The sequence below is a fragment of the Maniola hyperantus genome, chromosome 4, assembly GCF_902806685.2.
Source record: "Maniola hyperantus chromosome 4, iAphHyp1.2, whole genome shotgun sequence".
In the NCBI taxonomy this organism is placed as follows: domain Eukaryota; kingdom Metazoa; phylum Arthropoda; class Insecta; order Lepidoptera; family Nymphalidae; genus Maniola; species Maniola hyperantus.
Genome location: NC_048539.1, coordinates 9,217,072 through 9,235,301, shown reverse-complemented (window position 1 = coordinate 9,235,301; position 18,230 = coordinate 9,217,072). Strand labels below are relative to the sequence as shown.

Below are 18,230 nucleotides of genomic sequence, written 5' to 3'. Positions count from 1 at the left end.
CAACAGCCCCCAGCTTCGTTCGGCGAAAATATAAATCCTCTTTATTCACTGTCCCGTGAGGCTTTCAAAAAATCCGGCCTTATTCTTTGTCTATTAAAGGAAATCTATAAGGAAAATTTTAGCTTTCTAGCTCCAAGCGATTTGGCTACGCGTTGTTAAATCAGTCAGTGAGTCAGGGCTTTTCTTTCACAACCTAAGCTTTACTACGTAGGCAGGTACAGCATTTTGGTTATTTAAACAAAAATACTGATAAAAAAGTGAGTCAGAAAAGAATAAGAAGAAGTCAAAATGTCCCAAACAATAATTTTATTGGCATTCGAGGTTGACGGTCGAGTGCAAAGAAATACACCGAATGCCTTCACGCACAGAGGTTTTTCAACTCACGCGCATATCATGGTGAACCCTACCTTCTACTACTTACTCTAAAAGTAACTCGGTTTTTAAAAATCCCGTGGGAACTTTTGATTTTTCAGGACAAAAGTAGCCTATCCGGAATGCAAGCCACTCAGTCAGTACCAAATTTCGTAAAAACATTTAAACGCATTATTCTTTACAAATCCCGTAGGATCACCACGATTTAGGAATGCAGTTCCTTACAGTATCAGGGCTGAGGAATTTTTCTTTCGAGGGTCTTCGAGTTCAAAAAGTCTTTATTTGGTAGGTACCTACCTCAAATATCAATTTATAACTGACAGTTTCTAAATCCCATCAGTTTTGGTGGTCAGGTCCTGTACAGCATCAGAGTTGAACTTTGCGACATTGTCTCAAAAAAAATCTATACTAATTAATAAAATTGAAGTGTCTGTCTGTAATTTCGAAATAACTAACTCATATTAAGCTCATATGGTAATTAGAACGGTAGGTACCTACCATAACTGAATCAAACGTTTTTAAAAATTTTGTCTGTCTGTCTGTCTCGGCAGGTCGAGATAACAATCGTGGTATGAGGCGGGGGGACGCCCACACCCGCACGCCACCCGTGCTATCCCGCACCGGCTTAGCGTGCGGGCTGGGCGGGTGTGTGGGCCGTGCCCACCCCGAATGCCATCTCGACCTGTCGCGTACCTACTATAGGAGAAATTCGAATAAATACTCATAATTCCCTTACTATGTAGTTTTAGTAAAAACTTAATAATTTATGCAGTCGTTTTCCGATGATAATGTAAAGCTTTTGGTACAAAAGTATACAGTCTGTATTTTTTTAATCAATATGTTTTTGGAACACAATTTAGAACCGCATATAGCTACCTACGAGTAGAGTATGTCCTTCCTCCTTAATCGGTGAGTCATCTAATCGTCTGACTCACGAGTTACGTTTCATCTGTCAACTTTTTATCCTGTCGCCATGTGTACCCTACATATTATAGCCAAAACGATAGACAGATTTAAACATGAATTGGATTCATCATCATCATCGTCAACCTATATGACTGCTGGGCATAGGTCTCTTGTAGGAACTTCCGCACGCCACGATCTTAAGCCGCCTGAATCCAGAGGACACCGGTGCTCAGTAGTGGGCCGGCAAAGGGTTGATCATGATGATGATGATGATTCTTATATATAGCTAAATTCTTAAAGTGCTACCTATGTAATATGTACCAAGTACCTACCTTCTTCCTACCTATTTACCTACCTAAACTATTTTGTCTCTATGCCATGTGCCACTTAAGGCTGCCTACCCACTGGTGCGGAGAAGAGAGGAGCGGACCAGAGCTGTGCAAATATTAACCAAAAGAATTGCATCAAACTCTCGCAGTCCGCTTCCGTGGACAAGAATTTGCGGACTAGTTTTAAACAATCGAAATGTATATTTTAACGCGGAGCAGGAAAGCGGAGCGGAGAAGCGGAGCGGAGAAGCGGAGTGGGGAAGCGGAGCGGGGAAGACACAAAACACAGTCCGCAACTACACTCCGCATTACTTTCTCGTTCCGCTCCGCTACCTAGCTCCGCAGCAGTGGTCTGGCAGCCTTACTCGCGTCACGATGCGGCACAGCAAATAGTGTTCATAGAAAAACCTTTACGTATATTTCCAATACTCGCTAATCCATTATAAATAATGAATATAATTAGGGTGTCAGTATGTATCAGGAAAATCCAGTTCCATCGTAAATGTCTACTAAGTAGTACTTAATCACACAATGAAAAATGTTCGTGGAATGACATCCATACAATAATAAAATATGAGGAAGTGTGTCGGTCTGTTACTTTTTCACGACAACCCGCCCGAGTTTGGCAAAAAGTTTTGTTTTTTACAGAGACAGCTTGAAGCCCGCACTGCATAATTACCCCGCACAGTTTTTTCCGCCACAATTCGGTGACATAAAAATTGTATGAAGTGGTTCGTTTTTCGCGAGTGCGTGCAGCTTTATATAATTTCATACCTACTTCACAGAGTTTTGCGGGAAAAGTCGTGTGGTGAAAATTCGCAATTCTTTTACCCTTACCCTATTATCCTCTCTCCTATAGGCCGGTATTCCTCGGTGGCCGGTATTAAAAACTTTTGAACTTTTTCACATTTTTAAGTGCACACGGTTTCTACCAAACCACCTGGGTGCCCGTTTTTGTGGGACATGTGGCAGTTGTGATAGCGCCCAACAACGCTACGTCGAACTCAGTCGATAAGTGGATGGTGTCCAAATTAGGCATTTTCGTTTCCTTCGGACACGAGGATCCAACCCATCGGCATCGGAGAGCACGTTAGGCCGTCGGTCCTGGTTATTATCTCATTCTCGTATTCTTCGTAAGGATCTGGAAACCCACCGACTTATCATCCCAAGAAAACTCCTACCATTATATTATAAACTAGTTTATGCTCGCGACTTCGTCCGCGTGGACTACACAAATTTCACCCCCTTAGGCGTTGAATTTTCAAAAATCCTTTCTTAACGGATGCCTACGTCATAATAGCTACCTGCATGCCAAATTTTAGTCCGATCCGTCCAGTAGTTTAAGCTGTGCGTTGATAGATCAGTCAGTCAGTCAGTCAGTCACCTATATTCCTTTTATATATTTAGATAATGGAAAACTAGGTTACGATCCTCAGCAATGAAGAGTAGGATGCAGAGAGATCTTATCCAATAAAGTCAGTTTCATAGAAAATTACACGTTTTAATTTAAAATCATAACATACCACTGTATGACCTCGTAACGGTCACAAGAAATAGGTATTTTGTGTCATTGTTTCTGTTTTGATGGCTGAAACAAAGCGCGTGCTTATTACACTTTAAACTGTTACTGTAAAATTTTGTAACAGTAGTGTTACATAAAACATGAATAGGCGTGAAGAGGACATTCTGTGACTCATACAACGCCGTTAGTTGAAATTTGGGGCAATTGTAACACCATATTTCCTTTCTTTTTTAGGGTTCCATAGCAAACAAAGGACCCTATAGTTTCACCATGTCCGTCTGTCTATCCGCCCGTCCGTCCATCCATTTATGCTCCTACGCAACATTAATTTCAAGTAATAAAAGCATAAAATTCCTATCATCCCAAATAAATCGGGTTTCTGGATTTTACTTTTCAACTTAGGTACGAAACCAAAACCCAAGAGATGTCCCCTAATTTAAGTTCGATTTGTCCAAAACAATGAGTCAGGACTAACTTCCTAGTAGTAATCTATTACAGTACGTAACACTATGTCCGTAATATTATGCTCTCGGACGAAAAATTATAAAAGAACACCCTGCGGCGAGATAGCGCTGAAGGAACTCGGAAAAGATACGAATACGTTACTGCGTTAATATTACTTTTATTAATCTCTTAATTACTTATTTGATTATAATTACTATTAACCGCACTATTCACAATTTGTGCTGTACTCAGCATCTCTCTAGAGAATGATCTCCCCAAACTCCCCAAACCTCTGGCTAAGTTTCGAACCCTCAAGGTAGGGGAAACCCAATCTGATTGGTCACCACTCCGCGCCAACTGGCGTTACCCAATCAACGAGTGACAACAGATAGTGTATTTGAAAATTAAGTTGGACAACGTGACAATAACAATCCGATTGGTCCCCACCGTTTTGCGCCAACTAGCGTCAACCAGTCACAGAATGCTGACATTTAAAAACAGAGTTGCCAACGTGACAGTCAACAATCTGGCTGGTTCCCGCCATTTTACACCAACCAGCGTCAACAAACACAGAATGATAACTGATAGTCTATTTAAAAGTAAAGTTGCCATGGTGAAAAATAAAATATAATAAAATTTTGAAGCTATTTTACTTAAGATCCTAACAATCGACCGTCCTGACAACGTGTGCGCCCCGCACATGTCGCCAGGAGGCATCCTAACAATCGGAACTTAGCCAGTTGTTCATTCTTTACATCATACCAACCTACATTCTTATTATAGTGCTATTATGATGATACACAAATAATAATGGCGACGTTTAATAATTAATATACATATTTTAGCAACTGAATAACACAATATCCTATATGTATCATATCAAAATCAATACTTATAATAAAACTGTATATAAACTATATTCTCAACTTGTATTTATATTTTATACATTGCAATCAGCATGATTAACGCAACAATCACAAACATCAATATATTAGTTGCACAAGTAAACTTGTAGGTACTATCTTTAATCTCATTTAATCTAGGTGTATTATCTTTAATCTCATTTCAAATCAAAATATTAATATACTTATAACAATATTTCATTATATTCTACTGGTTATTATTCATCGGATAAGTATTACTTCGTAGTTAATTATATTTATCCATCTGCTTTATAAGAAGAGCAACGATCAATTAATGCTTTCCATCACTTACGAATATCTATTAATTGGGATTCGAACGATCAATTAATCGAATAACCCATTATCAGATTATTCCTTAAATGATAGATTTATCGAGAAAACCCCGTCAGACGTGCCTACAAGACGATCTATTTACTTGTTGCAGTTAGTGGGGCAACATACTCTAATATTCTCGTACCAGGACACGATCCGATCAATTCTCGTGCCTAGTTCTAGTGTTTCTGTTGTATCAGGACACGATCCGATCAATTCTCGTGCCTGATTCTAATATTCTCGTACCAGGACACGATCCGATCAATTCTCGTGCCTAGTTCTAGTGTTTCTGTTGTATCAGGACACGATCCAATCAATTCTCGTGCCTGATCTGTAACAATGGAAAATAATTGTCTGTAGTTTCAATGCATCAAGGGCTAATACGAAACAAAAACACACACACACAAAAAGGTGAACATAATATTATAACATTGTAAGCTAAAATCATGTGTACTGTGATCGACTATTTTTAGCTATGGTTTAATCAATTCTCACTATCAGAGTTGCTACTGGTATCCGAACCGTTCACCTCCAAAGCAGCAATATGTATCCATGGCATCATACGGTTGGCTGCAACCGTTGTGGGTCGTTTGCTTTGCATGCCTATCAAACCTGGCACCGGCGCTACTTGATATCTATCCTTGCCTAAGACTTTAGTGACGCGGTAGGGCCCTATGTACGAGGGCATGAGCTTTTTGCTCTGTCCATCATTATTAAAACATGTTTTAGTTATCTTAACTAGGTCACTACCGGTTGTTTTCTGGATGGTGTTGTTCAGTCCCCATTGAATTTTCCCCAAATGACTATCCCAATCTTTCTCACCGTATTTCACCGTCATTGCCTTTAAGGAGTCAAGAATGGTACGGTTGTACCTTTCTACTTGACCATTCGACCTAGGGCTAGCTACTGCGTTAAGAATGTGCTTAGTGCCCTTATCCAAGCAAAATCGAGTGAATGTGTGAGAAGTGAAACAGCTACCGCGGTCACTTATAATACGGTCAGGAACTCTAAATGTGAAGAATATGTCGTCTAGAGCTCTTATTGCGTTTAAACTGTTGGTATTTCTAACGGGCTTAATGAAACAAAATTTGGTGAAACCATCTACAATCACGAGCAAATGTGTATAGCCTCGCTTTGATTTGACGAAAGGTCCGAGGTGGTCAACATGTATGGTATGAAACGGCACATCTACTTTAGTGATAGGGTGGAGCAGACCTTCACTTGACTTTGGACGGGTTTTGGCATACGCACATTCAATGCATGAATTTACATATTTTTTAACGAACTTTGACATTTTCCCAAACCAATATTTTCTTTTTATCCTTTCGAGTGTCTTCTCCACCCCAAAGTGACCAATATCGTCATGGTTCATGCGACATATCTGCCACCTCGCACCCTTTGGCACTACCCAACGCACGTTATCCTTATCTGACCCTAAATAACGAAACAACTTATTATCTTTTATTAAAAAGTTATCTTTTATGTATCTGAGCCCCTTCTCATCATGGTTACAACTTAAGATACTTTTTATCCTACAAAGCTCTGTATCTCCCAGCTGAAGTGTATGCAGCCAATCCTCATTGCTAATTGACCTAACAGCGGGAACATTTTCGACGAGAGATTCTTCCGAGCTCACAACAGGATTACGAGACAGGGCGTCTACGTGGCCCATCTTCACACCTGGCCTGTATTCAACTGAACATTGAAATTCCTGCAGCAAAAGCCACCAGCGTGCTATTCTCGGGATCAAATCTCGTTTTGAAAACGTGGAGCGGAGAGCACTGCAATCTGTGACAATTTTAAATGACTTTCCTAACAAATAGACCCTGAACTTCCGCAGAGAACATACGACCGCTAAAGTTTCCAGTTCATAAGAGTGGAAATTCCTTTCTTCAGGGGACGTTTGCCTGCTATAATACGCTACTGGGCGAAAAGTATCGCTTCCGCTGGGGCGCTGCAACAATATACCTCCAATACCCAATCTGCTTGCGTCCGTATGAAGCTCTGTTTCTGCCGCTGGATCAAATATTGCAAGAATGGGCCTATCCACTAACTTAGCCTTTAGGTTTACAAAAGCCTCCTCCTGATCGTTGTTCCATGTCCACACGGCATCCTTTTTGAGTAATTTGCTGAGCGGAAATGCAATACGGGCAAAGTCCTTAATAAATTTGCGAAAGTAACTCGCCAAACCAAGGAATTGACGGACATTATGCACATTCTCAGGTCGAGGGAAGTTGGCGACGCTGTGGATCTTCTTCTCACCAGGCCTGACCCCAGCCGCACTGATCTCATAGCCAAGATAATCGATTGTATCTCGTAAGAAATCGCATTTAGAAAAATTTAATGTGAGGTTGGCTTTTTCTATTAACTGTAATACTTCTTCGAGACGATCTAAACATTCTGTGGGGTCCCGCCCGTAAATTAGAACATCATCCAGATACGCGGTTGCCTTACTGAAACGAGCAGACCCTAAGATTGAGTTCATCATGCGCTGAAAAACAGCCGGGGCGTTTGCCAAGCCAAATGGCATACGATTAAACTCGTACTGACCATCTGGCGTGACAAACGATGTGAGGTGTTTACTATGCTCTGAAATTGGGACCTGATAGTACCCGGACGTTAAATCAAGTGAAATAAAACAAGCTTGACCTGTGAGTCGAGCTATTTCATCCTCCATAATGGGTATGGGGTAGCGTTCCTTAACTGTAACTGAATTTAGCATCCGATAATCAACGCACATTCTAAGAGAGCCGTCCTTTTTACGCACTAGTATAATCGGACTGGCGTATTCAGACGAAGACTCCCTAACTATCCCTGCGTCCAGCATCTCCTTTACCATCACACGTACCTTTTCTCGCTCATGGTGTGACAACCTGTAAGGTCGATAGACGACGGGGCGTTGGCTGTTCAACTCTATATTCATTGTGGTCGCGTTCGTACAACCTAGATCCTTAAGTGAAGACGCAAAACAATGTTTGTAACGTTTGAGCAACTCTAACAACCTCTGCTTCACGCCTTCTGGTACTTTATCACTTACACGAACCTCCCTTTCGTCGAAGTTATCCTCAATCACCACAGGTATCTCAGGTGGTTCGAAAATGACCCTACTTACAACGTCTACTCGTTTTGCCCTACACAAGAGTGAACTATCTGAAATCCGGCAAGAACTTGAACAAGGAATCACTGTTATATAGACATGACCCCCTTCAGAGTGATAGAGACCTCCACAAATAAAATATTGTTTGGTTGGCTTGCCCGCAACACTATTCCTTACGAGGACGTTGCTAAGGGAAGGTTCAACTCTTGCTCTCACCGACGCTGCACCATGGAGCTCCACTACACCTGCAGTTTGAATCCCAGTCAAAGTCTCTTGTACACCCGGATCAGAAAGTGGCACTTCCTTGCCGATATCTATGAACTGGAGTTTAGTTGCATCCTTATAAACTATGATATGAGGCTGTTCCGTGTATGACTGACCTATGAGGACAGACCTTTCTAACAAATTATCACATACGACCTTACATAGAACGCGAGCGATTACTCCATCAACACTAATACTAAGCAACAATCCTCCTAGTGATGTAACTAAACCATTGCCGAATCCCCTTAATAACGATGGTATATTGTCATGAGTCACACCTAACTCCCTAACTAAGGATTCTTTCACCAGCGTAACATCACTCCCGAAATCTACAAACGCTTGTCTTATCGTGTCGTTTATTTGCACATCCTTCATAAATTTTGAACTTGGAAGAGAAGGAGAGTCATGTTCCTGACTGGCTGTGTCAATGCGCATGGTTTTTGGTACATTGACATTTTTCACAACCCCATTACCCTTTTTAGAGAAACACTTATCTTCTGTATGGCCTACTTTATTACATTGTGTGCATTTAATTAGCGGCTTAGGACAAAACAAGAAACTATGTGTCCTCTCTTTACAGTTGTAACAGCCTGGAAAAGAGCCGGATCTGCTACTCGACTTTTGATTGGAATAGGTGTGAGTGCTAGAGTGGTCGGTTTTGTTCCTAGACTGGTTTCTGTCGAAAGATTGGTACGAGTCCTTGCTGCTTACTAAGAATTGCAATAACTGATCGGGGTTAGAAGAGCGTAATGCCAGCGCACCGGATTTTAAGGTCCTGTCACTGATCCCATGAATAATACAATCTACTGCACGCTTATCAGCTATATCGCATTGATTAAGTAACGCTAATTTTTCATAAAAATAAACTTCTATAGGTTCATTATATCTGCTCCTCCTTTTAAGCATCTCCTCCAAGGCCTGGCCGTAATTTTGTTCGCAAGGAAAAGCATTTATTAGTTTCTCCTGCCATTCCGGCCAGGTAAACAAAACTGAATTTAGACCTTCGTACCATGTTTTGGCAAGACCTTGGAGTTTCTGCATGGCAAAGTGAGTGACAGTCTTATCATCCCAACCGTATACACTAGCACATTCATTGACCTTTTTGAGCCAAATATCAATCCTTTGGTTTTTTTTGAGGGGTCGAAATTGGGAAGGATATTCATGTGATCAACCTTTTGAGAAGATCTTGTGTCCTGGGTAGACGGTCGAGATGCCAAACTATCCTTAAAACATTTCAAAATATCAGCAATACATTGCTTAGAAATGGAAGGGCTACGTGACCTTTTAGCATATCCCGCGACGCCACGACGCTCAGCAGGATGCACCGCGCTGGCCCCAGTTTCTGCCCGTCGGTGATCTGGGGACGCGTTGCTGCTGCGATGACTGCGACTCTTATGTCGCCGCGGAGTAGCCTGATGCGAAGTCGTACGTGGCACGTTGTAGCAGCTACGACTCGGACTGTCGCCTTCGGCATGTAGAAGTCGCTCCCGCTCTCTCAGTAACTGCCTCTCCAGAGTTTTCACCCGCTCCCGGCTCGCTTCTAGTCGCTGTCCCAGGATCGGAGAAGGGCTGCGGGTACGCAGCCGGCTACGGCTGCGTTCCCTCCTTCGGCTCCGGCTTCGATGTTCCATGGGACCGGGCGTCTCGAGTCGCCGATCCATGTTCTGTCACCTCAAAATGAAAATAAACAAAAATTGAGTTTCATTAAAGAAACATTGTACGCGTGCTGAAACGTAGATAGCTATAATATGAATCAAAAGAAGGGATTCCCTTTGTTTATGATTCACAAGTGTTATTAGGATGTAGGTAGATAGAAAATTAAAGGTGCGCGGTTGCCTTAGGCCTACTTCTGGTATATTCCAATATGATATTTGACGGTAAATTTGCCAGGATCTACTAAAATAATTATTAACTAATATCTTTTGTTAATAAGCTAGCTTGCGCCAGGTACCTACAATATTATAGGTAATTATTTTACACAAGAAGGTAGGTGTTAAAAAAAAGTTGAGGGTCAGTTGGCTCGTTTAATTCCAGACACCAACTTTCCACAAAAGTATTTTCACAAATGTCAGTAAAACTCACTGAGAAGGAAAAAAAATATATAGCTATATATTATATTCAGTGGATTCTTATCATTTTTATTTAAAACTCGTTAATTACAAAAATAAAGATTTCCTTCAAAACGATTAAATACTTCCAGCAAATATCCAGAATCCTTTTTTTTTTTTTTTTTTTTTTAATATATAGAGATAGCGAGCAAACGAGCAGGCGGGTCACCTGATGTTAAGTGATTACCGCTGCCCATGAACAATAATCTACTCAATAATTAAATAACGAAACGGATATCTAAAAGTTAACCATTAAATAAATGATAAAAAAAAATATATCATAACAGACAACAATTCAATAAATAGAATGAATTGGAAAAATATCGTAAGAATGGAGGACGGAAGAGACCGCCAACCGAGAGCGAAAATGGCGATAACGCATGCATAGACTTTTATAAAACTCGACCAGCAACGGCGAGGTGGCGTGCCTAAAATGCTCGCTCTTTCATTAAGATATAATGCGAATAGGCGTCTGTGCGCACTAAATTACGTAATGCAACAAAATAATGTTGAATGCACATTAATACAGGTTATGATATTACCACGTTGTAATAATGATCACTTGAGTTGGTGGGTAGACTAACATGCTTTGTCCGTAAAATCTCACACAGCTAAATATTAGTAAAACAGGAGGTAAAACGATTGCTATCAGCTAATAAATTTGTATAATTGGGCGTGTACTTACGCGTTGATGGTTAACGCTGTCCTGTCACTTCTGAATTATAAAAGAACACCCTGCGGCGAGATAGCGCTGAAGGAACTCGGAAAAGATACGAATACGTTACTGCGTTAATATTACTTTTATTAATCTCTTAATTACTTATTTGATTATAATTACTATTAACCGCACTATTCACAATTTGTGCTGTACTCAGCATCTCTCTAGAGAATGATCTCCCCAAACTCCCCAAACCTCTGGCTAAGTTTCGAACCCTCAAGGTAGGGGAAACCCAATCTGATTGGTCACCACTCCGCGCCAACTGGCGTTACCCAATCAACGAGTGACAACAGATAGTGTATTTGAAAATTAAGTTGGACAACGTGACAATAACAATCCGATTGGTCCCCACCGTTTTGCGCCAACTAGCGTCAACCAGTCACAGAATGCTGACATTTAAAAACAGAGTTGCCAACGTGACAGTCAACAATCTGGCTGGTTCCCGCCATTTTACACCAACCAGCGTCAACAAACACAGAATGATAACTGATAGTCTATTTAAAAGTAAAGTTGCCATGGTGAAAAATAAAATATAATAAAATTTTGAAGCTATTTTACTTAAGATCCTAACAAATTGAATAAACACAGCTACCTTGTACAAGTTACAAGTAACACCCAAAAACGTTCTTGAAAAAGTTTGTTGAAACAGTACATTGGGTTTTCCTAAACATCTATTAATTTTACCATCAATCAATCGACGGCTTTAACTCTGAATAATAATGGTAGAATGGGGCGTTACTAACCGACTTTAAAAGAAAGGAGTGAGGTCCTCAATTCGATTGTATGTTTTTTTTGTATGTTTGATACGCGATTACTCTGTCAATTATGAACCGATTTTGATGATTCTTTTTATTTTGTTGGACATACTTCAGAGGTCATTCCATTTTAGTTAGGTGAAGATCTGATGAATATCTTCGGAGATGGAGAACAGAACTCCTCAGTGGACAAGAGTAAATTGTTCGCGATCAGTGTAATAGCTTCGTCAACAGTAGGTTTCTAACCAGGCATATCATATTTTAGTGCAATGGGGCCACTGAAAATTGAAAACATTTATTAATAAACAATATTTTTGGAGTCGGTGCCAATGAGGTGCCAATGTGGAGTCACAAAACTATATGAAGAGTAGGTAGACGGTTCGTGCGGCTAATTGGCACCGGCTCTAAAAAATAATATTATTATAGAACTACAATAACTCTTGTATACATAATATATTCGGTAATAAATTAAATTATTCTTTACTTTTTAGTGTTTGTGGTTATTGAAGTCGGTTTTTTTTTAATTCTTTATTTGGCGACTTTTCATAAAGCGGAGACATTTTCTCCTCCTAAGTTATAATCTAGTTATCTTAGTCGAGTTGTATGCGGAAGGATCTAAGAACCCATCGCATTATTATCTCAAGGAAACTCCTACTATTATGTGATCAATGGAAAGGGGTCATGACCCTCAGCAATTAGGAATACGACACACAGAGAGAGCTATAAGCTCCGTAGATTTTTGCTAGCATGCCTACTTAAAGTTCTATTAACTCCTTAAATATTAAAATAAATAAATATAGTATTAAGCGGTATATATGTATTGACGTCGGTATATTATTCTCATACGTCAATAAACCTCAAAACCGTGCTTAATTAATTAATAATTAATACTTGCAAATGGATAATAGTTAACCTGCACGTCGGTTGCTACTAAGAACTCTAGATAATTTCAAAAATTACATACCTACCAATATACCTACAGCTAATATTAATTTTAATTCATTATACACCATACCTAGGACACTATTAAGAACTAGTTCTTAAAACTCTAATGAATGTTATAGGTAACTAGTGAACTTTTTGATTTCGGAAAAAGGAGGGTTTCAATTAGATATGTATGTATACGTACAGACAGTATAGAAAAACAAACACCTAATACAACTTTATTTATTTTAGTAGTTTGTCCTGAAAACTTGTGATTTTCCATGTAGCGGAATTTGCAAGCGCAGCGATACAATCTTTCCTCAATATGGAACCGCAATTTATCGCTTGTCCTGTACCTACTCATAGCGCTGCAGCCCCGCAAAAGAAAGCTTTCACCATTAACCATAGTACAATATTAAAGATTTAACCAGAAGGAACTTCCACTTCCGACAAACAAAGGTCTTAGTCATATTGACGCGTGTACTACTTACTGAAGATATTAATTATTATTATTAAGCCAGCGCATACAAGTGAGAGTGATTCATACTTTGACTCCAATTGATGATTGATGTCAAAATTAATAAGACTAGTCGTCCACCCATTCTTGCTTTCATTTAGGTAAGTAAAAGTATACAAGCCTAAAAAACTCAAGAAAAGAGGAGACTAGGTGTTTACCTCGTAAGTCAAAGAAGGTAAGAAGTAAGAAAAAAGATTCCGACGAATTGAGAACCTCCTCCTTTTAAAGTCGGTTAAAAATAAAATAGCCGATACACTTATTTTGTCGCGTTATTGTCAGCAGATTTGTAGAGCACTGTCTCGGTCATTGAGACCGACAAAACGTCATATGGGTATGAGTGACACAACTCTCTACAAAGATGAATTAATGTCTTTCTAAAAGCCGATGTTCATCACTTTCGGCCGCGTACTGTATTGTTTAGTCTTATTTTAAAGGTGAACCGTACTTTTGACGGGACAGTTGACCCATAGAGTTAAAATGACGCGTGAGTAGGTAGTCATTTTGTACAGACTATACGGGCTACGGCTATACTAACTTATGTTACTAACTTATGTTACAAACTTACTTATGTTACTTATGTAACTTATGTTACTAACTTATGTTGTTATGTATGTGGGTTATTATGGCTGTACGGGGTACGGCCATAATAAGCCACTTGGCTCTCCTACACGTTGCTTTTACCTAATCTTGGACGCTTAAGCAGTAGTTAGGAGTTAGTCACTTTCCATAGGCAAGGAAATGAAAAATGTTTGTTGCCGCCATTGTACCTACTTATCTACTTCATTGTTTTTATGTAAATATCACCTATCATCGCTAGGTATATTGAATGTATTCTACTCTCGGCCACACGAAGTATATGCAAGGTTTACATTCAGCTAATTTTAAAAGACGTAGAAAAGGCTAATATATTGTAAGTTACATACAACAGCTGTTCTTGCTACTCGAAAGGGAAATCTATCTATACCTATGTCATTATTTCTGAAATAGTATGAAAATCCGAAATAGTAGGTATGTACCTACCTACCTAGTAGGTACTATTTCAATTTACATAAATGTACCGACGATATTACTCGATTTGGGAAAACTTGCTTTAAACCTACCGAATGCATTTTTTTTGGTTCATGGATAGTATAGATATCGGTAGAGACAGAGTAGATTACTGATTTTGTTTATTTATTTATGCTTTATTGCACACGATACAAAGTAAACATATCAAAAAACATACAAGGATCTTAATCTAATAGCTGTAGTATACAAAGGCGGCCTTATCGCTAAAGCGATCTCTTCCAGGCAACCTTTGACGAAAGGAATCACGAAAGCACGTGTTGGTACGGAAACCGAAAGGCCCTAGGTGAATTTCTGATAATTCTACTGAAAATTTTGTAGAACTTAAGGTACCTACTTACAATAAAAGTTACAAGTTACAGAGAGATGGCGTCTGATTCCCTCTTCCAAAAACTAAGACGAATATGCCACTGAGCCGAAGAAATAGAAATATTTTAACTTAATTTTAGGGTTCCGTAATGAAACGAAATCTGTCATGAACAGCCAATTTTAGCGAAATGCAACGGTATGGCGTCGAATGTAAACCGTGTATAACTATTGGCATCCCAAGTATTACCTTCGATTGTCCATTAATATAACTTCCGCAACTCCCGCTGTCTTACGATACACGTGTATAAAATAAATTATTGTTTACTATCTTTCTTATTTTTTTCCGTTTACTTGTAACCTATGGTAATTTATTACACAGTACCTACCTATTATTATTTTACTAACTACGAATAACAAGGCACTAAGTATGTATCGAAATGTAGTCACAGACGTAGCATAAGATACCTATAACACTAAATTTTGATTTTATTTTAGATTTAATTTCGGAATTTTTAAAATAGGTAGAACCGCTGGTGTGCGTTGGACACCTAAGCCGTCCAGCTTATGCGGAGCATCCTGCGATACGTACACATTTGAAGGCTTCGATCTTCTTCCGCCAGTCCTCTACTAGGGTCCATGCCTCACAACCAGATAGAACTACGGGCCAAATGTAGCATCGCAGGCGTCTGATACGGAGTTAGAGAACGTTGGCGACGACAAAGAACTTTCTTCATCTTCATAAAAGATGTGCGAGTTATTTCAATACGAACCCGCATGTCAGTGTCACTTTTCCACGAGTAGCTATTAGCCATGACCCAAGATATTTGTATTTGCCAACTCCCTCCAAGACGTATAACCTCAATACCTTCAAAACATGAGTAAATAGGCATCTTCTAGGCAAGCGCGCTCCAATCTAGACCTCATCATTGCTTTTCCAAGCATGATTGTACTCAAGCGCCTATTATTATGAATATAAAAATAGTACCTATAGGTATATAGTGTATCTCGGGAAGCCAGGAGAAGTTGACAAGTGTTAAGTAGATAGAGTAAAGGTTAAATATGCAAATTGCTATAAGTACCTTTGTTTGATCTTTAAAAGATCTCATAAATAATAAATACAGATGTTTTATCTTACATTTTTATCTATAATCTATCCTATCGTTGGACTACAGCCAGACGTAGGTAAGCTAGGCAGTTGTCCAACGCTTCCTTATTTACAGAATTAATTATATTTTAATTTCACACATTATTTACTTGAAAATACATCCAAATTCCAAATTCATCGCTGAATTGAAGAGGGTACCTATAGTGGTGCGATTTTCATACCATAAGCTAGGTACTACCTAGGTTCCTTAGAGGTTATAATATATTGACTCAAGTCTCTATGTACATAGGGTAGGAATGACGTTTTATGCAACTAACGTAGTGAAAAGTGTAGTTTCTATAGTAAAAACTTAAAAAGAACATTATTCTAAAACCAAATCACAACGAATTCAAAATTGTTTAATGTTGACCCAGCTTGATGGAGAGAGTCCTTGCTGCTATAAAAGCGTACAAATCGCCCCCACTGCCTTTTCGTTGTCTTTCAAGTAGAATAAATAGACTTTATTTAAAGAAGTTATTTCGACCAGTGGCGGATTTTACCTACTATTTTACTGTAATATATCCGATCATTTACTAGTAGGTATGTATCCGAAATCAGATAGGTAGTTCATTGCCGTAAAACTTTATACCCTCATTTTCTATAAAATCATAAGACGTTGACCTCATTCATCCGAACTCTGAAACAAAACAAAGTCCACAAGGAAAAACCTCCGGTTCCGCTATCATTACGGTTTCAAGTAATTAGCAGTTAAAGAACATAACGTATTGTGTTCTGAATATATAATATAAACGTGTGAAAATTTAATACGTCTTAAAATTTACAAATTAAGGGCACGGTCTAAGTAGGAACTTCATAATCGTGCTATATATCTACGTTGCGTACGATTTAAGGTGCGGTTCCGCAAAAATGATATACCTAAGATTTTTTTGTATGTAACTATGGACTGTTTGCAAATTTTTAGTTCCACCACTTTAATATAGTATTTATTTCCTTACAGACCTAATAGATATATCTCTTTTTAAATCATACCTCAGTTACCGCCAAGTAAGTATGATTCTAATCGATTTCAAAGCTATTAATGCCCGTATTATTTCACGGCTCAAGCGATAATAAATCAGTGATGAAATCTAGTCAGTCACCGTCAATAAACCTATTTACATAATATTCCATTTTGGAATACTTAAGCAACTCGGAGTTAAGATTTAATAGGAACTCGAACAGTCCGTCGAAAGCTTGCAATATTAAGGTGCTGATAAAATTGAGCATTCACTTGTAACAGAACATCGAGCATTCGTCGTTTTTATTTTTGTCTGAACTGAACAACGAGCCGAGCCAAGCATAGAACCAAATATTGCTACGAACATTTTGAGCATTCTAGCGAATGCTCGTCTATTCTTCATGAAAATGTCAAACTTGACGGTCGCGTGTGCTCGCTAGAATGCTCGCCAGAATGTTCGATAGAATGCTCACTAAAATGTTCTCGTATTTTTGTGTGAATTCTTGCGAATGCTCATTACAAGTGAATGCTCAAGTTTATCAGCACCTTTAACCATTGAAAATAAGCCTTTAATTTTTTTGCATGTACTTATTATGATGTAGTAAAAACGTGCCTTTATCAGGGCTACGCAGTCGGATGTCGCTAATTCCGTACGCACATAGTGAATTACTAATCAGTTAGGTACACCTCAGCACCCATCAGTATTCCGAGAGCACCCGCGGACCGCGCTACCTCAAATCGCTAAAAATATAAGATACGGCAAGGGCATCTCATGGCCGACATGGCCTTACTCGAATCTCATAAAGTAACAACCAAATGTTTGTTCCTGATGTTCTAAGCTTTTATACTTAATTTTAGTCATACTCTATACTTCTCTTAATATATCATAGTCATAGTCTTAATTTTATACTTATTTTTAATCATATCAACTAATTTTTGCTTGCAATATAAGAATGATTACTAACTGGAAATGGGCCAACTAGATGGAAAAGCTAATAAGATTCGGCATCTTTTTTAGTCGGCGACTAATTGGCAAAATATGCCGATTGTAATCGGCGCTTGAAAAAAAAAACCATTTTATACCTACGTACCTACTTGTTTGTATTCAATTTGTATTAACACGTTTTTATTAACTCGTTTTTTTGTCGGTCTGTTTGTTTGTTGATTTGTTTGCTACAAATTTTGCAATCGATTCCCAACAATGTAGCGGCTTGAAATTTTAAACATAGATTGAAATTGGATGACATTGCAATATTAACTCGCTATCTTGTCTCTGTGTTTGTTAGATATTTGCCTGTTCGTCTATTTGGTAAAAGTTTTACAATCGATTTCAAACTAACTTCCCGATGAGCTACAGGCCTGAAATATTAAACATAGATTGGAACTGGATGACTTTCTTGTCTCTCTGTTTGTTAGTTCGTTTGGTACAAATTTGGTGCATTGCCGACTAGTCGGCCGACTGAGTGGCAAATACTATAGTCGGCCCATCTCTATTGATGATTATTAATTTCGATGTAAGGGTGGGTTCATACTTAGTTGAACTTTTCAACGATTACAATCAAG

The 18,230-nt window shown here is 38.9% G+C and overlaps 1 pseudogene; it reads right to left on the bottom strand.

Moving 5' to 3' along the window:
- Window positions 1-2,638: 2,638 nt before the first annotated feature.
- LOC138402301 (uncharacterized) lies at window positions 2,639-11,009 on the bottom strand (annotated as a pseudogene).
- Window positions 11,010-18,230: the final 7,221 nt, after the last annotated feature.